This window comes from Ranitomeya variabilis, chromosome 4 (genome assembly GCF_051348905.1).
Source record: "Ranitomeya variabilis isolate aRanVar5 chromosome 4, aRanVar5.hap1, whole genome shotgun sequence".
Taxonomy (NCBI): domain Eukaryota; kingdom Metazoa; phylum Chordata; class Amphibia; order Anura; family Dendrobatidae; genus Ranitomeya; species Ranitomeya variabilis.
Genome location: NC_135235.1, coordinates 662,265,972 through 662,291,423, shown reverse-complemented (window position 1 = coordinate 662,291,423; position 25,452 = coordinate 662,265,972). Strand labels below are relative to the sequence as shown.

At 45.4% G+C, this 25,452-nt stretch overlaps 1 protein-coding gene across 1 annotated transcript in view; it reads left to right on the top strand.

The window, feature by feature from the left end:
* The first annotated feature begins 7,711 nt into the window (after positions 1-7,711).
* The window catches only part of LOC143766222 (uncharacterized), a 42,031-nt gene continuing 24,290 nt past the window's right edge, over positions 7,712-25,452 (top strand). The window contains exons 1-2 of the mRNA XM_077253729.1: positions 7,712-7,756; positions 16,269-16,347. The gene's annotated coding sequence lies outside the window, so the exon portion shown is untranslated. The remainder of the gene's footprint in view (positions 7,757-16,268; positions 16,348-25,452) is intronic.

Sequence of the window (25,452 nt, the reverse complement as noted above, 5' to 3'; positions counted from 1 at the left end):
TAACGTCAGCTCGTAGAGTCAGCAATATCCAGGCACTATCGGCATACCCGCCTTTCACACAGGTTTTAGAGGATAGAGTTGTTCTTAAAACTGACCCGGCCTACCTTCCAAATGTGGCATCACGGTTTGACAAGTCTCAGGAGATATCCCTCCCTTCCTTCTGTCCCAATCCCAAAAATAGGAGTGAGGAAGCCTTACATACCCTAGATGTCAATGTTTGTGTGCGAGTCTGTATGTAGGCAGGCATCGTCCGATGGGACTTCTATGCCTGCTACAGTAACAAGTAGCCGGATGATGGGACAGAATAGTCCCATCATCCGACTACTGTGTTCAAGTGTAAAAAAAAGCCCAAAACACATACACACATATAGACTTACAGTACATGCAGCATAGAGTACATACTCACCAATCACCTAGTCCCCGAAGCCCTCGATCACCTGTAAGAAATATAATAATAAACCAACAATATACTCTCTGATCCACAGTAATCCATTTAATAACGAGTGTCCCACGATGATCTCCCATGGAGATCTGTCACATCAGCAGATGCGACCGCTCTTCAAGGGCTTCGGCGATACAATGACCGAAGGTATCCTTCCGCACTGTATCCCTCTTCCGCTGTGAGTACAGTATAGTTCATACTGTCACTTGCGGCACAGCTGCGTGGGAAAATTCTCATGCAGAAGTGCCATAAAGTGAGAGCAATTAACTCATTGAACCCTCAGTGATAACACTGCAGGAGCCATTGTCTCCTGTCAGTGTTTCACTGGAGGCCTATAGATCAGTCACATCTCCTGATGTGTCAGCTCTATAGGGGAGATCGCCGTGGGACGCTCATTATTAATTGGACTGCGTCGGACAGGGAGTGTACGGTTGGTTTATTATTTTTTATTTTTTGTAGGCGATCGATGGCTTCGGGGAATTAGGCGTGGTTGTAAGTATGGTGAAATTAAGATATTAAAATACTTTTTTCTGGCTGTCTTTTTTTTTTTTTTTAACTCTTTCACTACTATAGGATTAGTAATGGATAGGTGTCTTATTGACACCTCTCAATTACTAACCGGGCTTAATGTTACCTTACAATACAAAGGTGACATTAACTCCTTATTACCCCATATGCCACAGCTACAGGTCAGTGGGAAGAGAGAGGCTTAGTGCCGAAATTAGCGCATCTTACAGATGCGCCATTTCTGGGGTGGCTGGGAGCTGGTATTTGTAGCCGGGGGGGAAATATCCATGCCCCCTCTCTAGGCTATGAATATCAGCCCGCAGCTGTCTGCAAAGCCTTTCTGGCTATAAATTATAGGGGGACCCCACGTCATTTTTTTTGGGGGGTCCCTCTATTTTGATAGCCAGTAAGGGCTATATATACAGCTGTGGGCTGATATTCATAGCCTGGGAAGCTCCATTGGTATTAACCCCTTCCCAGGCTACAAACATCGGCTCCCAGTCGCTGGCTTTCCCACTCTGGATTTGAAAATTGCGCGGGAGCCCACGCAATTTTTTTTAATTTTTTTTTAATTAAGCAGATATTGTGTTTTAAGGCCGGGGTCACACTTGCGAGAAACTCGCACCTCAATACCCGGCACTATCGCCGGCGCTCGGGACTAGAGTTTGCGGCTGCATGTATTTCTATGCAGCTATGTGTGTGTCTTTATTTAACTCTATGTACCATTTAATTATGTTTATTACTAAACATTGGGCTTGATATTATCTATCTATAGATCGATCTATCTATCTATCTAGCAGGGCCGGACTGGGACTAAAATTCAGCCCTGGCATTTGAAGTTACACAGGCCCACTTGTCGCCTGGTGACTGTATAATATCTTTGTACACTTACAGCACAGTCCCCATAGAATGTAATACAGCACAGCCCCCATAGAATGTAATACAGCACAGCCCCCATAGAATGTAATACAGCACAGCCCCCATAGAATGTAATACAGCACAGGCCCCATAGAATGTAATACAGCACAGCCCCCATAGAATGTAATACAGCCAGCGCCCATAGACTGAAATGGAGCACAGCCCCCATAGAATGTAATGCAGCACAGCCCCCATAGAATGTAATACAGCACAGGCCCCATAGAATGTAATACAGCACAGCCCCCATAGAATGTAATACAGCACAGCCCCCATAGAATGTAATACAGCCAGCACCCATAGACTGAAATGGAGCACAGCCCCCATAGAATGTAATGCAGCACAGCCCCCATAGAATGTAATACAGCACAGCTCCCATAGAATGTAATGCAGCACAGCCCCCATAGAATGTAATACAGCACAGCCCCCATAGAATGTAATGCAGCACAGCCCCCATAGAATGTAATACAGCACAGCCCCCATAGAATGTAATGCAGCACAGCCCCCATAGAATGTAATACAGCACACCCTCATTTCTTGGGGAATTTGTTTCATATCTTGCACCTTGGGGGTTTGTATGTGTTCAGGAGGTTAATATTACATAGACTATTGTTGCACTGTATCCGGTTGCTATATAATCATGTTGCTCTACTATTTATTGATGTGAGACATTGTTTCTGTATATGTTATAGGATACATCCCCCCCCCCCTTTCTTTTTGTCATTACTACATTGGTGGATCAGTGTGGGGATTGCTGTACACTATTGGTTTTAAATGTTTTTATTAGATGTATCAATAAAAGTTGCCTTTTATATATTCTACAGTACATTGTGGTGTGCAGTCTTGTAGAGTGGTTCCTTTTCTTCTTCTTTTTTGCCTTGTCATGTTATATTGCCACTCTTCTGCACCCCTTTTTACTTAATATTTACAACAAGTAGTGCGCTGGTAATCTTGCTTTGTCATAGAATGTAATGCAGCGCAGCCCCCATAGAATGTAATGAAGCGCAGCCCCCATAGAATGTAATGCAGCACAGCCCCCATAGAATGTAATGCAGCCTCCCCCCCCCAAAAGCCCCACAATCCAGTTATCACTCATTGATATATATATATATACCGTATAATAAAAAAAAAAACACTCTACTCACCTCTTCTCTACTCCTCGTGCCCCGCGCTGCTCCTGGCTCCGGTCTCAGCAGCTGCAGCCTGCTCGCCCGACACACAGCAGGTGCGCGATGATATGACGTCATCGCGCACACGCAGTGTCAGCGCCAGGCAGAGCGGGGAATGATGGGAGAGGGAGCGTCAGCAGACGCTCTCTCCTCCATCATCGCCTTCAACTGTACCGGCGTCTATGACGCCGCGCCGGTATAGTTGAATGCGGGGCGGGGACTGTGCCGACAGCGGGGGGGAGTGCGCCGACAGCGGGGGGAGTGTGCCGACAGCGGCACACTCGAGCGGCCCACTACTGCCACCGGCCCTTCTGGCATTTGCCAGAACTGCCAGATGGCCAGTCCGGCCCTGCTATCTAGTAGTGTGTAAACATTCTTCAATGGAGTATGTAAATGAAGAGGTTGGACAAGAAATGACATCACAATTATTTTCTTTTTGTTCAATAATAGATCTTTATTTAGCTTTCAAAAAGCATACAAATCCGCATCAAAAACGCATCAAATCTGCACAAAAAACGCATCAAAAACACGCTGAGTTTAAGCTGCATTTTCTGGCAAGAGATGAAGATTGTGTACGGAAAAATCCGCAGGCAAATCCGCAACATGTGCACATAGCCTTTATGTTAATGGTGCTCCGGGGGATCATCAGAGATTGAGATACTTTTGATAACCCAACCCTGACGTGGACTTCTCAACAACTTTGTCCTTGACTTGTTTGGAGATCTCCTTGGTCTTTATGGTGATGTTTGGTTAGTGTTGCATTGCAGCCTCTGTAGCCTTTGAGAACAGGTGTGTATGTGCGGACTGACCATGTGACAATTAGATAGCACATAGGTGGACTTCCTTTCACAAAGCATGTGACTTATGAAGGGAATTGCTTGCACCACAAATTTTTAGGGGGTTCAAAATAAAAGAGGTGAATACATATCCACATGCCAATTTTTAGTTATTTGAGCCCATAAATTTAATGTATGCCTATATTTTTCTCACTACACCACCTTAGACTATTTGGTGCTGATGCATCGCACACAAACCAGATTACAAAAATATTAAAACATAGGTTGTAATGTAACAAAATAGGTTAAAATCCAAGGGGGTGAATACTTTCACAAGAGGGGTATGGCGACGTCCCCTCTTCCATCATAGATTCAGATACAGTTGAAAGCAGTGATGGGTGAGAGAGCGTCACATGACACTCCCTCTCCTATCATTCCCCCTCTACCTCTGACTCAGCGTGTGTCAGCAGAGGAGCTGAGACGTTCTGCAGAAGCCAGAGCAGGGGGGAAGGAGGAGGAGAGGTAAGCATTGTGTGTGTGTTTCTGCTTCACTATACTGTGTGTGAATGCATTCTAGTGTGTGTGTGTGTATGCATTAAAGTGTGTGTCTGCTGCACTATACTGTGTGTGGGGGGCTGCATTATACTGTGTGTGGGGGCCATGCTATACTGTGTGGCAGGCTGCATTATACTCTATGGGAGCTACTTTATACTCTGGGGGGCTGCATTATACTCTGTGTGTGGGGGCTGTACTATACTGTGCGGGGGGCTGCATTATACTCTGTGGGAGCTACTTTATACTCGGGGTGGCTGCATTATACTGTGTGTGGTGGGGGCCGTACTATACTGTGTGGGGGGATGCATTATACTCTGAAGGGGCTTCATTATACTGTGTAGAGGGGCTGCACTATACTGTGCGTGTGTGTTTGTGGGGGGCTAAATTATACTCTGTGTGGGGGCTGCATTATACTCTGCGGGGACTATACTTTGAGGGGGCTGCATTATACTGTGTGTGTGGGGCTGCATTTTACTCTATGTGGTGTGTGGACCACAGAAGGTATCCTCTCCTCTCCCGCTGTACCAGTGTCATGGACTAAATGGAATGTTTTACCGGATGGTGAGTGCCACCTTTTTTCTCTGTTTTTGGACTATAAATGATTCATTTTTTGGTATGCACCTGTATTCCCTCAGTTGTCTGATATCTAGCTTTACACTCAGGTAGATTTCAATCCCAGCTGAGACACTTTCCGAAGTATGACGGCAATACACCTCTTTTCAACTGTTGTGAGCCATTTGTGCTAAATTATACAGAAAACTGAAAAATTCTCCTTAGTTCTACCCCCCCCCCCCATGGTGAAAGACATGTAGGACAATGACCGTAACAGTTTCAGGTACGAATACACTACGTGTTCACACTGCTGTGTTTTTCTACTATTCTTTTTCTTGCATGTTTTCTGCAGGTGTCGGCACCACACGACGCAATAACAATCTTCTCTGATTATTGCGTGTTTGCTGCATTTTTTATGCACTTATTTGATCCGACTTGGTGGCAGATATGAAGCCGCGTTGTTAACGCTTTTTTTAATAGTACAGAAAAGCTTTGATTCTGCACTTTAAAATGCAATGGCTTTTTTTCATGCTTTTTTTCATAAGTCTATAAAGAAAGAGTTCAGGAGCGTCTTTAGACAACGGAGGGTGGAGAATTCATGAAATCACTTCCACCTTACTTAGTTACTTAGGCTGTGTTCACATGTAGTGTAAATGCTGCGTTTTTGCACAGAAATTCTGCCGTTTAACTGTCCAAGCAAAGTGGATGTGGTTTCATGAAAACTGCTCCTCCATGTTGTCTAAACATGCTTCGGAACTGTGCGGTCTTAGTCCTTTTTTTATCTCTGGAGTATTTTATCTGAAGCCTAATAAAAACGCATGTAAAAAAAAAACTGCAGAAACTTTTATGTGCAGAATCAAAGCTTTTCTTTAAAAAAAACCACGGCTTCACATTTGGACTAAAAATGCAGCAAATAAGGGAGAAAAGGCCTAAAAAAAGCAAAAACTATCAGAGACGAATGTTTTTGTGTAGTTTGGTGCAGATCCTGCAGAAAACAAAAACCACAACATTTCTGCACTGTGTGAACACGACCTTACAGACACCAAAAATCCTGATGTCATATGGTGAAGCTACATAAAGATGAGAAAGTTCTGGTGGCTCCGACTGTGAATGAAAGAACAAAATATAATCCCCAGGTCTCAAATACAGATGAGAAGGACGCACAGATGAGGAGTTTGCTGGCCATTCAAGCACAGTGATACTGCTGTTTTTTAACCAGGTATTGGTACTTTTGGCAGTGTGGACAGGTGCCAAGTCCTGCTGGAGAATGAAATTTCCATCTCCAAAAAGCTTGTCGGCAGAGGGAAGCATGAACTGCTCTAAAATTTCCTGGTAGATGGATGCGCTGACTTTGGTCTGGATAAAACACAGTGAACCTACACCAGCAGATGACATGGCCCCCCAAACCATCACTGATTGTGGAGACTTCACACCAGACCTCAAGCAGCTTGGATTGTGGCCTCTCCACTCTTCCTCCAGATTCTGGGACCTTGATTTCCAAATGAAATGCAAAATTTGCTTTCCTTGTGGAGTGTGTCAATGACTGCTATCTGGACTTCTATCAAGTCAGCAGTCTTCCCCATGATTGTGGAGCCTAGTGAAACAAAGGGACCTTTTTAAACTCTTAGGAAGCCTAATTTACTGAGATAATGACTTTTGGGTTTTCATTGGCTGTAAACCATAATCATCAACATTAACAGAAATAAACACTTGAAATATATCACTCTGTTTGTAAAGAATCTATATATGAGTTTCACTTTGTGAATTAAAATTATCTTTTTGATATTCTAATTTAGTGAGAAGCACTTGTAGGTATTAATGCCGCCTTATAGTAGACATCCGGTGACTGGTGATAATTCCCTCATGTGTGGGGTCTGTTTGTCTCCAAGCAGAGAAATCACACGTTACATTCCACACATAAAACTGTGTAGAAAAGGGGCACGGGGGAATTGTGCCCGTAGTAATGGACAAATAATGCTGGAAACGGGACCAAGAAGTTTCCATGTAGCATCTGCACTCCGGATATCAGTGTACAGGAGCAGCACAGCTCGCACTACATTCACTGAGGTTCGCTCTGCACACTTCACACACACACGGCTCCGCTCCGTACACCTCGTACACACACGGCTCCGCTCCGTACACCTCGTACACACACGGCTCCGCTCCGTACACCCCGTACACACGGCTCCGCTCCGTACACCTCGTACACACACGGCTCCGCTCTGTACACCTCGTACACACGCGGCTCCGCTCCGTACACCTCGTACACACGCGGCTCCGCTCCGTACACCTCGTACACACGCGGCTCCGCTCCGTACACCCCGTACACACGCGGCTCCGCTCCGTACACCCCGTACACACGCGGCTCCGCTCCGTACACCTCGTACACACGCGGCTCCGCTCCGTACACCTCGTACACACGCGGCTCCGCTCCGTACACCTCGTACACACGCGGCTCCGCTCCGTACACCTCGTACACACGCGGCTCCGCTCCGTACACCTCGTACACACGCGGCTCCGCTCCGTACACCTCGTACACACGCGGCTCCGCTCCGTACACCTCGTACACACTCGGCTCCGCTCCGTACACCTCGTACACACACGGCTCCGCTCCGTACACCTCGTACACACACGGCTCTGCTACATCCACCCTGTAAACCCCTCCTGACCCCACACATAAACTTCCCCTCATCCAGCACCATGACAACCAGCACAGCAGAGTCCTGCATACACTGAGGCCCCTGATCATGTGACCCTGACTCCTCCCCTCTTGTGACCTCATCACAGGTCCTGTGCGCACAGAACAGCCATATATGTGGGGTGCGGCTCTGCAGGTGGAGGTAGGTGCTGGAGATTCCTATTTTGGTGCTTTTCTGTTGCCACTTCATAGCATTTTGTTCTTTTTCCTCTGCTACATAGTACCAACTATAAAAAGATAACATGAGAACATGAATTACTCTCATTGTATGGTGCCGCTTTCTTGGCCCAACACAGTGTAATGTTCCCCCAGTTCCACCACTCCCTCACACCAAGTACAATGCTCCCCCAGTACCGCCATCCCCCACACACAGTATAATGTTATAATAATAATAAAAAAACAACAGTATCACAGCTTGATTGGCCAGCAAACCAGTCTGATCTTAACCCCATAGAGAATCTATGGGATATTGCCAAGAGGAAGATGAGAGACACCAGACCCAAAAATGCAGCTGAAGGTTACTATCAAAGCAACCTGGGCTTCCATAACACCTCAGCAGTGCCACAGGCTGATCGCCTCCATGTCATGCCGTATTCATGCAGTAATTGATGCCAAAGGAGCCCCGACCAAGTATTGAGTGCATTTACTGAACATACATTTCAGTAGGCCAACATTTTAAATTTTTCAAGCTGGTGTTATAAAGTATTCTAATTTACTGAGATAATGACTTTTGGGTTTTCATTGGCAGTAAGCCATAATCATCAACGTTAACATAAATAAGCACTTGAGTTAGATCATGCTGTTTGTAATGTCTCTATATAATACTGTATATGAGTTTCACTTTTTGTATTGAAGAACTGAAATAAATTACTTTTTGATGATATTCTAATTTTGTGAGAAGCACCTATATATACCTTCTGATTAAGAATTTTCAGAGCTCCCGAGGTACATCTCACATACTGAACTTTTACAAAGAGTACACTCGATTAAACATTCTATAAAACTAGTAGTACAATAGTTGAAATCTAGTTTCTTAAATATTTGTCATTTTGGTGAGATTGAAAAGCGTGTGTCGGGTCTACATAACAACATGTTTTGCCGATAGTCTGACCACAAGCAAAAAAGCCTGACATAGATAGTCCTCTCTGTATGATTTTCTATACTGGTTTGTATACTGGAAACAAACTGGAAAAGACACTTGGACAAGGCATGTTAGCAATGATAGGACCTCTGCTGGGAACAAATCAGACATCATGATGAAAGATCTTGTTCTGACCCGGATCATGGTACAACATGGGTAGCTAGTTTTGTTTATAATATATTATTGGATTGTATTCTAAACTTTAATTAGTTTTTAAGGTTCCACATTGTTCTTTTTGATTTTTATGTCTGTTTTCATCGGATAGTACTTGTCTGTTCATTATTATTTTTTTTGCTTTCTATAAACCAATTCGCATAGCCAATAGCTTTAGCTCTCTAAAGCGGGCCATACACATTAGATGGCTGTGGGTCGAAAGATCGTTCAACAACAGTATCTCATCAGACTCCTGTGAACACAGGAGCGCTCATTTGGCCGAACTCCTTTGTGTTTTCTATGTGAAAGCTACTGACTGACACGTCGGCCGGCGACTTATCACTCATAGAGCAATGTGATTGGCAGTCTACAATCGGAAACGTGAGATCAACATCTCTCCTGACCACCAGTCAGTCGCCACCTCCATACACCTTAGGCTGGCAGATGAACCCATCGATACTGGCCAGTTAGTCCAATGTAAGTCTAATGTGTATAGCCAGCTTTAGTCTGGTATAATTTAATTCCATTTTCATTTGTGTTAGTAACTGAGCAATTTTTTTTGCTTACTAAGCAGAAATCTCACTCCTGTAACCGGTGAACTATGTGTTACTTTGTATTGTCTGTACATGTCCCCACTTAAAAGGAATCTGTCACCCCAAAAATCGTATATGAGCTAAGGATACCGGCATCAGGAGCTTATCTACAGCATTCTGTAATGTTGTAGATAAGCCCCCTTTATAACCTGAAAGATGAGAAAAATGTTATATTATACTCACCCAGGGGCGGTCCCGCTGCGGTCCGGTCCGATGGGCGTCGCGGTCCGGGTCCGGCACCTCCTATCTTCATGCGATGACGTCCTCTTCTTGTCTTCCTGCTGCGGCTCCGGCGCAGGCATACTTTGTCTGCCCTGTTGAGGACAAAGTACTGCAGTGTGCAGGCGCCGGGAAAGGTCAGAGAGGCCCTGCGCACTGCAGTACTTTGCTCTGCCCTCAACAGGGCAGACAAAATACGCCTGCGCCAGAGCCGCGGCAGGAAGACAAGAAGAGGATGTCATCGCATGAAACTAGGAGGCGCTGGACCGCGACACCCATCGGACCGGACAGCAGCGGGACTGCCCCTGGGTAAGTATAATATAACCTGTTTTTCTTACCTTTCAGGTCACATCGGGGGCTTATCTACAGCATTACAGAATGCTGTAGATAAGCCCCTGATGCCTGTGGCCTTAGCTCATTTACGATTTTTGGGGTGACAGATTCCCTTTAATTGTAAATTGTTGGCGCTATATAGGTAAAATATTTTTATTTATTATGCTATGCCTTATGGGGCATGTTTATTGACATCATGCTCTGGCCTATGGGGCATGTTTAGGGATATCATGCTGTGCCCTATGGGATACATTTAGGCACATCATTCTGTGCCCTATGGGCTATGTTTAGGAACATGATGCTGATCCCTACTGGGCATGTGTGGGGGCATCATTCTGCATAGGGGGCTCTATGGGGATATCATACTATCAAGTGGCCTGTGTGAGGACATTATAATTCATGGGGATGGACTCTGTGATGACATCATAGTGTGTGAGGGGACATTATTATTTATTTAAAGAGCACCATTGATTCCATGGTGCTGTACATGAGAAGGGGGTTACATACAAAATACAGTCATGCTAAAAATTGTTGGCACCATTGAAATTATTGCAGAAAAAGAAGCATTTCTCCCAGAAAATTACTGCAATTACACATGTTTTTTTTATATGTGTGTTTATATCCTTTTTGTATATTTGAACACAAATAAGAAAGAAAAAGGCAAATTGAATATAATTTCACACAAAACTCCCCAAAATGGGCCAGACAAAAATGTTGCCACTCTCAACTTAATATTTGGAATAAATAACTACAACCAATCTCTTCCTATATCCACCAACAAGCTTCTTACACCTCTCAATTGGAGTTATGGACCAAACTTCTGCAAACTGTTCCAGGTCTATCATATCTGAAGGATGCCTTTTGCCAACACCAATTGTAAGATCTCTCCACAGATGTTCAATGGGACGTAGATCCAAACTCATTGCTGAGTGCTAAAGATTACGTGTGGAAAGATATCGATAAATTAGCTCAGCGACATTTGGAGGAGACAGATTATATACAACTTTGTAGGTCAATGTTCGTAGTTTGAACTGGATTCATTGGAGAATTTGGAGTCAGTTGAGGCATTTGCAAAAGGGAGAAGCGGAAGAATAGCAAGGAGAAAGGTGGATAGGACAGACTGGGGACGAGCGGGGTGTTATCAGTGAGGCCATAAAGGATGATATTGCAGCAGTAGAGGGACTGTAGCGCGAGACGTTTTTTGGGGACATCATTCTGTTGATGATTAAAGCACAAAGGCTGAATAACAGGAGCAGAATAACTTACTGCTTTATATAAACTTTATACAAAGCAGTAAATAATGTTTTTATTAGCTACTACAGGGAAGAACACTTTACATCTATTAACAGTAACATCAAGTCAGCAGACATAATTCTGCTCAAGATTAATTGATAAAAACTGATAGAAAAAAAAATTAGGAGATTTAAGTTTGGCCAGTTGGATCAGATGTCCAGAGTAGGGTTGAGCGACTTTCATTTTTTTAAGATCGAGTCGGGTTTTGTGAAACCCGACTTTGTCCAAAGTCGAGTCGAGTGCAGTCAGCCGATTATCGCGAAAAGTCGGGGATCGACCGAAACACGAAACCCAATGCAAGTCAATGGGGAAGCATAGTCGGCAGTGAGTGGAGGCCAGGAAAACACCTACAGTGCCCATTTTAATGCCAAAAACATCCATTCTTGTTTCTGAAGCTTGTCAATCTTAATTACCGTATATACTCGAGAATAAGCCGAGATTTTCAGCCCAAACTTTTGGGCTGAAAGTGCCCCTCTCGGCTTATACTCGAGTCACGGTCGGCAGGTGAGGGGGAGAGAGCGTGTCGCGTACTCACCTAGTCCCGGCGCTCCTGGCGCTCCCCCTGCCCGTCCCACGGTCTTCGGTGCCTCAGCTCGTCCCTTGTTCAGCGGTCACATGGTACCGCTCATTAGAGAAATGAATATGGACTCCACTCCCATAGGGGTGGAGCCGCATATTCATTCATCTAATCAGCGGTACCGGTGACCGCTGAAAGAGGAAGAGGCTGCGGCACCCGGAGACCAGCTGTCCGGGATAGGGAGCCAGGGACGCCGGGAGCAGGTAAGTATCTCATAGTTACCTGTCCGCGTTCCACACACCGGGCGCGGCTCTGTCTTCGCGTCCTCTTGTTCTGACTGTGCAGGTCAGAGGGCGCGATGACGCATATAGTGTGCGCACCGCCCTCTGCCTGATCAGTCAGTGCGGAGAGACGCCGGGACGGGACGCTGAGGAGCTGCAAGCAAGAGAGGTGAGTATGTGTTTTTTTTTTTTATTATTGCAGCAGCAGCAGCATTGTATATTGCACAGATTTATGTGGAGTATCTATGGGGCAACGGTGCAGGGCATTATATATATGGCACAGCTTTATGTGGAGCATCTATGGGGCCATAATCAAAGGTGCAGAGCATTGTATATGGCACAGCTATCTATGGGGCCATAATCAAAGGTGCAGGGCATTATATATGGCACAGCTATCTATGGGGCCATAATCAAAGGTGCAGGGCATTATATATGACACAGCTATCTATGGGGCCATAATCAAAGGTGCAGGGCATTGTATATGGCACAGCTATCTATGGGGCCATAATCAAAGGTGCAGAGCATTGTATATGGCACAGCTATCTATGGGGCCATAATCAAAGGTGCAGAGCATTGTATATGGCACAGCTATCTATGGGGCCATAATCAAAGGTGCAGAGCATTGTATATGGCACAGCTTTCTATGGAGCATCTATGGGGCCATAATCAAAGGTGCAGAGCATTATATATGGCACTGCTTTCTATGGAGCATCTGTGGGGCCATAATGAACTGTGCAGAGCATTATATATGGGGCAGCTTTATGTGGAGCGTCTATGGGGCTATACTGAACGGTGCAGAGCATTATATATGGCACAGCTTTATGTGGAGCATCTATGGGGCCATAATGAACAGTATGGAGCATCTATTTTTAATTTTGAAATTCACCGGTAGCTGCTGCATTTTCCACCCTAGGCTTATATTCGAGTCAATAAGTTTTCCCAGTTTTTTGTGGCAAAATTAGGGGGGTCGGCTTATACTCGGGTCGGCTTATACTCGAGTATATACGGTAACTTTATAATAATAGTTGGGCATTGGAAATTGGGGGTCATTTGGCAAAAGTTGTGGGGGGTAGGGCTGGTTCAAGGTTTTAGTGGGCCCAGGAAACGTGGACTACATCACGGCGGTGGAGCAGGGAGAGGTAAGTATTTCAACGTTGCAAGTGCTGTGATCCTGAGCAAGCAGGGGGGTCCCACTCGTTCGCATTGGCACTGGCACAGGGCCCCTCAAAGTACAGCGGTGTGTTTGCACGGCGGGGGCGCCTCCCACCAGCAGCGACACCTTTGCGTACTCTGAGGGGCCCTGAGCCTGTGACGTCGCCAACGAGTATGCCCCCTACCTGTTAAAGAAACCTGCACTTTCATCTGCACCTTCCTCTTTGTCCCTGTGTAAGGTGGTATAGTATGCGGGAAGGGGAACCTGACTTTCAGCAGGGTCAGATTGTGGCTGTGTAGCGTGCAAGGGGAATGTAGTGGTCTGGGTCAAAGTACCACAAGACTCATGTAGCACCGGCTGGGCAATGGGCAGGATGAGGAGGAAACACTGATATAGGCCCAAATAATAAAGTGGGAAAAATGCAATTCAAAATTGGTAACAGGACTAACCAGGCAGCATTGCTTAGTTCAGTGGAGGACAACTGTAATGAGAGGCAGACACAGTTAGTAGGCCCAAATAATAGTGGGCAAAATAAAGTTCAAAATTGGTAACAGGAGTAAACATGCGGCACTGCTTTGTTCAGTGGAGGAGAACACCTTTGAGCGGCAGACACCGTTAGTAGGCCCAACCCAACTAGTAGGCCCTATGCAGTTTAATATTACAAATGAAGGCCGAAAGCCTGAAGATTAAAGGTCAGGAAAATAACACAGGACAACACCAAGGTGCGGCACACACCGTTAGTAAGCCCCAACCACCAATTTATAAAAACAACTACTTAATGAGAGCCAGAAGGTTGAAGCTCAGACAAGGAAACCTGGAGGCGAACACCCAGGAGGAGGCGAACACCCAGGAGGAGGCGAACACCCGGGAGAGTCAGACACCGTTAGTAGGCCCCAACCACCAATTTTTAAAAACAACTACTTAATGAGAGCCAGAAGGTTGAAGCTCAGCTTTATACAGTGGAGGACAACACCAGGGAGCAGCAGACACCGTTAGTAGGCCCTAACCACCAATTTTTTTAAAAAAAGCACTTACTGAGAGCCAGAAGGTTGAAGTTCAGATTTATACAGTGGAGGACAACACCAGGGAGCGGCAGACACCGTTAGTAGGCCGTAACCACCAATTTTTTTTTAAAAAGCACTTAATGAGAGCCAGAAGGTTGAAGCTCAGATTTAGACAGTGGAGGACAACACCAGGGAGCGGCAGACACCGTTAGTAGGCCGTAACCACCAATTTTCTTTTAAAAAGCACTTAATGAGAGCCAGAAGGTTGAAGCTCAGATTTAGACAGTGGAGGACAACACCAGGAAGCGGCAGACACCGTTAGTAGGCCGTAACCACCAATTTTTTTTTAAAAAGCACTTGAGAGCCAGAAGGTTGAAGCTCAGATTTATACAGTGGAGGACAATTTGAATTAGGGACTGCAGACAGACTTAGTAGGCTGTCCCCTGTGGACCATGCATCCACCACATTAACCCATTGCGCCGTAATGGACACGTAACCTTCCGTGGCCATGCCTACAGGTCCATGCGTCTGTTGTCAGGTGCACCTTTGTACTCACAGATTGCCAGAGTGCATGGACAATGCGGTCTTTTACATGCTGGTGGAGGGTTGGGATGGCTTTTCTTGCAAAAGAAGTGACGACTGGTTAGCTTGTAGCATGGTACAGCGTAGTCCATCATGGCTTTATTAATATTAAATAAAATATATAAATAGGCTCTATGAACTTTTAAATAGGTTACATGGGTACACAGGCAGCATTGTTGTGGTCAGTGGAGGAGGATTGCAAGGAGGGACCGCAGACAGGCTTACGAGGCCTAAAATAAATAAAAATAGGCTCTATGCAGTTGTAAATAGGTTACATGGGTACACAGGCAGCATTGTTGTGGTCAGTGGAGGAGGATTGCAAGGAGGGACCGCAGACAGGCTTACTAGGCCTAAAATAAATAAAAATAGGCTCTATGCAGTTGTAAATAGGTTACATGGGTACACAGGCAGCATTGTTGTGGTCAGTGGAGGAGGATTGCAGGAGGGATCGCAGACAGGCTTACTAGGCCTAAAATAACTAAAAATAGGCTCTATGCAGTTGTAAATAGGTTACATGGGTACACAGGCAGCATTGTTGTGGTCAGTGGAGGAGGATTGCAAGGAGGGACCGCAGACAGGCTTACTAGGCCTAAAATAACTAAAAATAGGCTCTATGCAGTTGTAAATAGGTTACATGGGTACACAGGCAGCATTGTTGTGGTCAGTGGAGGAGGATTGCAAGGAGGGACCGCAGACAGGCTTACTAGACCTAAAATAAATAAAAATAGGCTCTATGCAGTTGTAAATAGGTTACATGGGTACACAGGCAGCATTGTTGTGGTCAGCGGAGGAGGATTGCAAGGAGGGACCGCAGACAGGCTTACTAGTCCTAAAATAAATAAAAATGGGCTCTATGCAGTTGTAAATAGGTTACATGGGTACACAGGCAGCATTGTTGTGGTCAGCGGAGGACGATTGCAAGGAGGGACCGCAGACAGGCTTACTAGGCCTAAAATAAATAAAAATAGGCTCAAGGCACTTAGAGTTATCTTGCCGGGGTACACAGGCAGCATTGGTGTGGTCAGCGGAGGACGATTGCAAGGAGTGTCTGACACAGTTAGTACTCACAAAAAATAAATAGATGTTAATGTCTCGCAAAACAACAACAACAAAAAAAGTGTGGCATACTTAGGTACAGGGGTGGGCTCATCTGCTGAGTTTCTGACATAGTAATTTGGCAGTAAGTAACCACCAACTTTCTAATACCTAATACCTTATTGTATAGCCTATTATGCTCTATATTGTGCCTCATATTATTTCATCATAGAGAGGTAGCAGCTATGGATATAAATTTTTATAAGTCTGTATGTTAATTTTAACACAGGCGTTCTAAGCTACTAATATTGTATGGCTTCTTAGGACTTACAATTGGTTTGATCATCTAGGATTGGAGACGCCCCCGGAAGAAGCTGGCGGCGAAACGCGCGTCGGGGTGAGGGGACGCTAGGACCATCCACTTTGTAGGTAACCACCAACTTTCTAATACCTAATACCTTATTGTATAGCCTATTATGCTCTATATTGTGCCTTATATTATTTCATCATAGAGAGGTAGCAGCTATGGATATAAATTTTTATAAGTCTGTATGTTAATTTTAACACAGGCGTTCTAAGCTACTAATATTGTATGGCTTCTTAGGACTTACAATTGGTTTGATCATCTAGGATTGGTTACTTTATGTGGGGAATTTTCTTGGTATATACAGGTCCTTCTCAAAAAATTAGCATATAGTGTTAAATTTCATTATTTACCATAATGTGATGATTACAATTAAACTTTCATATATTATAGATTCATTATCCACCAACTGAAATTTGTCAGGTCTTTTATTGTTTTAATACTGATGATTTAGGCATACAACTCCTGATAACCCAAAAAACCTGTCTCAATAAATTAGCATATTTCACCCGTCCAATCAAATAAAAGTGTTTTTTTAATAACAAACAAAAAAAACATCAAATAATAATGTTCAGTTATGCACTCAATACTTGGTCGGGAATCCTTTGGCAGAAATGACTGCTTCAATGCGGCGTGGCATGGAGGCAATCAGCCTGTGACACTGCTGAGATGTTATGGAGGCCCAGGATGCTTCAATAGCGGCCTTAAGCTCATCCAGAGTGTTGGGTCTTGCGTCTCTCAACTTTCTCTTCACAATATCCCACAGATTCTCTATGGGGTTCAGGTCAGGAGAGTTGGCAGGCCAATTGAGCACAGTAATACCATGGTCAGTAAACCATTTACCAGTGTTTTTGGCACTGTGAGCAGGTGCCAGGTCGTGCTGAAAAATGAAATCTTCATCTCCATAAAGCATTTCAGCCGATGGAAGCATGAAGTGCTCCAAAATCTCCTGATAGCTAGCTGCATTGACCCTGCCCTTGATGAAACACAGTGGACCAACACCAGCAGCTGACATGGCACCCCACACCATCACTGACTGTGGGTACTTGACACTGGACTTCAGGCATTTTGGCATTTCCTTCTCCCCAGTCGTCCTCCAGACTCTGGCACCTTGATTTCCGAATGACATGCAAAATTTGCTTTCATCAGAAAAAAGTACTTGGGACCACTTAGCAACAGTCCAGTGCTGCTTCTCTGTAGCCCAGGTCAGGCGCTTCTGCCGCTGTTTATGGTTCAAAAGTGGCTTTACCTGGGGAATGCGGCACCTGTTTCCACACCAGACTCAGTCCACTGCTTCCTCAGGTTCCCCAAGGTCTGGAATCGGTCCTTCTCCACAATCTTCCTCAGGGTCCGGTCACCTCTTCTCGTTGTACAGCGTTTTCTGCCACATTTTTTCCTTCCAACAGACTTACCATTGAGGTGCCTTGATACAGCACTCTGGGAACAGCCTATTTGTTGAGAAATTTCTTTCTGGGTCTTACCCTCTTGCTTGAGGGTGTCAATGATGGCCTTCTTGACATCTGTCAGGTCGCTAGTCTTACCCATGATGGGGGTTTTGAGTAATGAACCAGGCAGGGAGTTTTTAAAAGCCTCAGGTATCTTTTGCATGTGTTTAGAGTTAATTAGTTGATTCAGAAGATTAGGGTAATAGGTCGTTTAGAGAACCTTTTCTTGATATGCTAATTTATTGAGACAGGTTTTTTGGGTTATCAGGAGTTGTATGCCAAAATCATCAGGATTAAAACAATAAAAGACCTGACAAATTTCAGTTGGTGGATAATGAATCTATAATATATGAAAGTTTAATTGTAATCATTACATTATGGTAAATAATGAAATTTAACACTATATGCTAATTTTTTGAGAAGGACCTGTATCTGGCGTCCTCTAGACAGTATTTTGCTTTTTTATTGTGGTTTTATTGTATATTGTCATATGTGACTTAATAAAAAACATTGTTTTTATTGATATGTGGGATCTCTTCTTTGTCCCTTGGATGAATCAGATGGGATTTGTTTTTTGTAGTTATTTGAAGTGCCCCCTAAATAGTTGAGGACAGTAGTTGATTTATAGTAATTTGGCAGTAAGTATTTACTGGTGTCAATATAGGACACTGACCCAGACTACTTTAACTAGCATCATAGATGTCAACAAATTGGTATTGTCAGTGCCAGGCATTGAATGATGTCAGCGCATAGACTAAACATTGGTGGAGCTGTGAGAGATAATTTTGCACGTGGTAGAGCACAGTTTGAGCTGGGGGTGAACTCTCTTGTGGCCGGCGGTACCGTCCCAGGGCCCCTCATGTTACAACGGTGTGTCTGACGTTGGGTGCGCGCCACCACCGCCAGAGACGCTTTATTGTACTATGAGGGACCCAGTGGCAGTGCCGTCGACCAAAAGCGGGCACACCCACCTCTTCAGACAAACGGCACTCTAACGGGTGCTTGCGCCAAGTGGCGAGACCACGGCCCCGTGGGGGCAGTTTTCCCATTGAGGGAGGTGTAAACATGTCGTATGCTGGACAAACAGCTGCTGCAAATTAAGAGATTGGAACACTCAGTAAGACCAGTCCACAAGCAAGACCTTTTTATAGGAAAGCTAGGTGTCAGCCGGGAAAGGTGGGGCAAAATAATTTGAAATCCAGGAGTGGTTCATTTTAATGAAGGTTAGATCATCCACATTTTGGGTAGCCAGACGAGTCCTTTTTTCGGTTAATACTGAACCAGCAGCACTGAATACTCTTTCTGATAGCACACTAGCTGCTGGGCAAGCAAGCTCCTGCAATGCATATTCTGCCAATTCAGGCCAGGTGTCTAATTTGGATGCCCAGTAATCAAATGGGAATGACGGTTGAGGGAGAACATTGATAAGGGATGAAAAATAGTTAGTAACCATACTGGACAAATGTTGTCTCCTGTCACTTTGAATAGATGCTGCAGTACCTGTCCTGTCTGCGGTCATTGCGAAATCACTCCACAACCTGGACAGAAAACCCCTCTGTCCAACGCCACTTCTGATTTGTGCACCTCTAACACCTCTGCCCTGTAGCCCCCTGCAGCTCGTGTGAGAACCATCACCGGCGCTGTGTGCTAGGAATGCCTGAATCAAACGGTCTACAAGAGTAGCTTGTTTGGTTGCTAATATTTGTTCGAGGTTCTCATGTGGCATAATATTTTGCAATTTGCCTTTATAGCGAGGGTCAAGGATGCAGGCCAACCAGTAATCGTCATCGCTCATCATTTTAATAATGCGTGGGTCCCTTTTGAGGATACGTAAGGCATAATCCGCCATGTGGACCAAAGTTCCAGTTGTCAAATCTGCGGTTGTGCTGGTTTGAGGGGCAGTTACAGGCAAATCTACGTCACTTGTCTCCCTTAAAAAAAACAGAACCCGGCCTTGCAACGCCACTAATTTCTGTTGGCCCAGGAGAAGCTTCCTCATTAAAAAAGTACTCATCCCCATCATCCTCCTCGTCCTCCTCCTCCTCTTCGCCCGCTACCTCTATACGGCCCTGACCAGACAATGGCTGACTGTCATCAAGGCTTTCCTCTTCCTCGGCTGCAGACGGCTGCTCCTTTATGTGCGTCAAACTTTGCATCAGCAGACGCATTAGGGGGATGCTCATGCTTATTATGGCGTTGTCTGCACTAACCAGCCGTGTGCATTCCTCAAAACACTGAAGGACTTGACACAGGTCTTGTAGCTTCGACCACTGCACACCTGACAACTCCATGTCTGCCATCCAACTGCCTGCCCGTGTATCCTCCCACAAATACATAACAGCACGCCTCTGTTTGCACAGTCTCTGAAGCATGTGCAGTGTGGAGTTCCACCTTGTTGCAACGTCGATGATTAGGCGATGCTGGGGAAGGTTCAAAACCGCTGATAGTTCTGCATACGGCTGGAGTGTACGGGCGAACGGCGGATATGCGAGCAAAGTCTGCGCACTTTGAGGAGCAGGTCGGGTAACCCCGGATAACTTTTCAGGAAGCACTGCACCACCAGGTTTAAGGTGTGAGCCAGGCAAGGAATGTGTTTCAGTTGGGAAAGGGCTATGGCAGCCATGAAATTCCTTCCGTTATCACTCACTACCTTGCCTGCCTCAAGATGTACAGTGCCCAGCCATGACTGAGTTTCTTTCTGCAAGAACTCGGACAGAACTTCCGCGGTGTGTCTGTTGTGGCCCAAACACTTCATTGCCAATACAGCCTGCTGACGCTTGCCACTAGCTGTCCCATAATGGCACACCTGGTGTGCAACAGTGGCAGCTGCGGATGGAGTGGATGTGCGACTGCGGTCTGTGGACGAGCTCTCGCTTCTGCAGGAGGATGAGGAAGAGGAGGGGGGGCGAACGCCTACAGCCAACTCTTTCCTTGACTGTTGGTGTCATGAATCCCAATGGCTAGGGATAGCAAGGGACAAGCAAAGTAATACAAAATATCGGACGAGCTCTAGGGTGATGGAACCTGGGCTGACCGCTGCCCTACGCCTGACAAACGCAACTAGAGATAGCCAGGGAGCGTGCCTACGTTGGTTCTAGACGCCACGCACCAGCCTAAGAGCTAACTAGTACTGCAGAGAAAATAAAGACCTCACTTGCCTCCAGAGGAATGAACCCCAAAAGGTATAGTTGCCCCCCACATGTATTGACGGTGAAATGAGAGGAAGGCACACACATAGAGATGATATATATAGGTTCAGCAAATTGAGGCCCGCTGTAAACTAGAAAGCAGAACGATACAAAAGGGGTCTGAGCGGTCAGCAAAAAACCCTAATCAAAAAACCATCCTGAGATTACAAGAACCCATGTGCCAACTCATGGCACATGGGGAGAACCTCAGTCCACTAGAGCTACCAGCTAGCATAGAGACATAATAAGCAAGCTAGACAAAAAAACCAACAACTGAAAATCAGCACTTAGCTTATCCTGAAAGATCTGGGAGCAGGTAGGCAGGAACCAAACAGAGCACATCTGAATACATTGATAGCCGGCAAGGGAATGACAGAAAGGCCAGGTAAAATAGGAAACACCCAGCCTCTGATGGACAGGTGGAAACCAAAGGCCGCAACCCACCAAAGTCACCCAGTACCAGCAGTAACCACCAGAGGGAGCCCACAAACAGAATCCACAACATGTTGGCTAGGCAGAACTGTCCCAATATTGCTGTCCCCTGTGGACCCTGCATCCACCACATTCACCCAGTGTGCCGTGATGGACACGTAACGTCCCTGGCCATGCCTACTGGTCCATGCATCTGTTGTCAGGTGCACCTTTGTAGTCACAGACTGCCTGAGTGCATGGACGATGCGGTCTTTAACATGCTGTTGGAGGGCTGGGATGGCTTTTCTAGAAAAAACGTGTCGACTGGGTAGCTCGTAGCGTGGTACAGCGTAGTCCATCAGCGCTTTGAAAGCTTCGCTTTCAACTAACCGGTAGGGCATCATCTCTAATGAGATTAGTCTAGCAATGTGGGCGTTCAAACCCTGTGTACGCGGATGCGAGGATGAGTACTTCCTTTTCCTAACAAGAGTCTCATGTAGGGTGAGCTGGACTGGAGAGCTGGAGATCGTGGAACTAACGGTGGTGCCGGTGGACATGGCAGACTGAGAGAGGGTTGGAGATGGTATTCTTGCCGGTGCCCTACATGCAGTGTTTCCTACTACGAACCTGGTGATTCCCTGACTGGTTTGGCCTGGAGACAAAAGCTGCACAGATACTGCAGGTGTTGCGGTAAATGATGGGCTTACAGTGAGGGAAGTGATGTAGCGTTGCTGACTAGCTTCATTGGCCGAGGGTGCTGCAACCTTTAGGCACGTTTGGTAGTTAGTCCAGGCTTGCAAATGCATGGTGGATAAGTGTCTATGAATGCAACTTGTATTTAGACTTTTAAGATTCTGACCTCTGCTTAAGGTAGTTGAACATTTTTGACAGATGACTTTGCGCTGATCATTTGGATGTTGTTTAAAAAAATGCCAGACTGCACTCTTTCTACTATCGGATACCTTTTCAGGCATTGCAGACTGAGCTTCTTTAACCGGATGGCCACGCTGTCTGTTGTGAACTGTGTTTCTGGGCTCCCTCTGGTGGTCACTAACGGTATTGTGTTAGGCATGTCTTGTTGCAGGCCTGAGCTCCAGCTGTGTCGTTAAGCAGCAGGTGTTCCCTATTTAAGTCTCCTCCGGACTCAGTCTCTTGCCTGGCATCGTTGTATCCAGACCTATATGGTCTCCTCCGGATTCCTTTCAGTCTGTCTCATGCAAGAAAAGCTAAGTCCGTTTTGTATAATTTGGATCATTTGCATTTTTCAGTGTCTTTGTCCAGCTTGCTTAATATTGGATTTTCTGGCTCGCTGGAAGCTCTAGGGGGCTGATATTCTCCCTCCGCACCGTCAGTCGGTGTGGGGGTTCTTGAATGTTCAGCGTGGATGTTTTTGTAGGGTTTTCTGCTGACCGCATAGTCCACTATCTATTTTCTGTCTATCTAGACTAGTGGGCCTCACTTTGCTGAATCTAGTTCATCTCTACGTTTGTGTTTTCCTCTTGCCTCACCGTTATTATTTGTTGGGGGCTTTCTATATCTTTGGGGTTCAATTTCTCTGGAGGCTAGTGAGGTCTTATTTTCCCTCTAGGGGTAGTCAGTTCTCCGGCTGGCTCGAGACGTCTAGAACCAACGTAGGCACGTTCACCGGCTGCTTCTAGTTGTGTGTGTTAGGATCAGGTATGCGGTTAGCCCAGTTTCCACCTCCCTAGAGCAGTATTTATGTTTTTGCTATCTTGCCGGAATATCAGAGATCCTCTACCACTGGGATCATAACAGTATGCCAGGCCAAAAGAAAATGTTTATTGCATCGCAGAAGCGGGATTAAAAAGAAGTTCTGAGTTGTTTTTTTTTTGTTTGTTTTTTGTTGCTGCAGTTTGCCTAGCTTCTTCCATCCCCTTTTTCTCTGAGTGGCTGGAACTCTGCTGCAGATATGAATGTCCAGACTCTGACTTCTAGTATGGATCAGCTTGCTGCTAGGGTGCAAAGCATTCAGGATTTTGTTATCCATAGCCCTATGTCTGAACCAAAAATACCTATTCCTGAGCCGTTTTTTGGAGATAGATCTAAGTTCCTGAATTTTAGGAATAATTGCAAATTGTTTCTGTCTCTGAAACCTCGTTCCTCTGGTGATTCCGCTCAGCAAGTTAAGATTGTTATTTCCTTCTTGCGGGGCGACCCTCAGGATTGGGCCTTCTCTCTGGCGCCAGGAGATCCTGCATTGGTGAATGTTGATGCGTTTTTCCTGGCACTTGGTTTGCTTTATGAGGAGCCTAATCTTGAAAATCAGGCTGAAAAGATGTTGCTGGCTATCTCTCAGGGTCAGGACGAAGCTGAGGTATATTGTCAAAAATTTCGGAAATGGTCCGTGCTTACTCAATGGAATGAGTGTGCACTGGCCGCAAATTTCAGAAATTGTCTTTCTGAAGCCATTAAAGATGTGATGGTGGGGTTTCCTATCCCTACAGGTCTGAATGATTCAATGGCTCTGGCCATTCAAATTGATCGACGTTTGCGGGAGCGCAAATCTGTTAATCCTTTGGCGGTGCTGTCTGAACGGTCACCTGATTCTATGCAATGTGACAGAATTTTGACCAGAGCCGAGTGACAAAATCATAGACGTCAAAATGGGTTGTGTTTCTACTGTGGTGATTCAACACATGTCATCTCAGCATGCTCTAAACGCTTAAAAAAAATTGTTAATCCTGTCGCCATTGGTACTTTTCAGCCTAAGTTTATTTTGTCTGTGACTTTGATTTGTTCATTATCTTCTTACTCAGTTATGGCTTTTGTGGATTCGGGTGCTGCCCTGAATCTGATGGATTTGTCGTTTGCCAAGCGCTGCGGTTTTGTCCTGGAGCCTTTGGAAAATCCTATTCCTCTTAGAGGAATTGATTCTACGCCATTGGCAGAGAATAAACCTCAGTATTGGACGCAAGTGACCATGTGCATGACTCCTGTACATCAGGAGGTGATTCGTTTTCTGGTACTGCATAAAATGCATGATGTTGTCGTTTTGGGTCTGCCATGGTTACAGGCCCATAATCCAGTTTTAGATTGGAAAGCTATGACTGTGTCTAGTTGGGGGTGTCAGGGGATTCATGGCGATTCTCCATTGGTGTCTATTGCTTCTTCTACTCCTTCTGAGATCCCTGAGTTTTTGTCAGACTTTCAGGATGTATTTAATGAGGCCAGGTCCAGTGCCCTTCCTCCTCATAGGGACTGTGATTGTGCTATAGATTTGATTCCTGGTAGTAAGTTACCTAAGGGACGACTCTTTAATTTATCTGTGCCAGAGCATGCCGCGATGCGGAGTTATATAAAGGAGTCTTTGGAGAAGGGACATATTCGCCCATCCTCTTCTCCTCTTGGTGCAGGATTCTTTTTTTGTGGGCAAGAAAGACGGGTCTTTGAGACCTTGTATAGATTATCGTCTTCTGAATAAGATCACGGTTAAATTTCAGTATCCTTTGCCATTGTTGTCTGATTTGTTTGCTCGGATTAAGGGATCCAGTTGGTTCACCAAGATAGATCTTCGTGGTGCGTATAACCTTGTGCGCATAAAGCAGGGAGATGAATGGAAAACGGCATTTAATACGCCCGAGGGTCATTTTGAGTACCTGGTGATGCCTTTTGGATTATCGAATGCCCCTTCTGTGTTTCAGTCCTTCATGCATGACATCTTCCGGAAATATCTGGATAAATTTATGATTATTTATCTGGATGATATTTTGTTTTTTTCTGATGATTGGGAGTCCCATGTGAACCAGGTCAGGATGGTGTTTCAGGTTCTGCGGGAGAATGCTCTATTTGTGAAGGGCTCAAAATGTATCTTTGGGGTACAGAAGGTTTATTTTTTGGGTTTTATTTTTTCCCCTTCTACTGTGGAGATGGACCCAGTCAAGGTCCGTGCCATTCATGACTGGACTCAGCCCACGTCTGTTAAGAGCCTGCAGAAGTTCTTGGGCTTTGCTAATTTTTACCGTCGTTTTATCGCTAATTTTTCCAGCGTGGTTAAACCTTTTGACGGATATGACCAAGAAGGGTTCTGATGTTGCTAATTGGTCTCCTGCGGCCGTGGAGGCCTTTCGGGAGCTGAAGCGTCGGTTTACTTCAGCGCCAGTCTTGT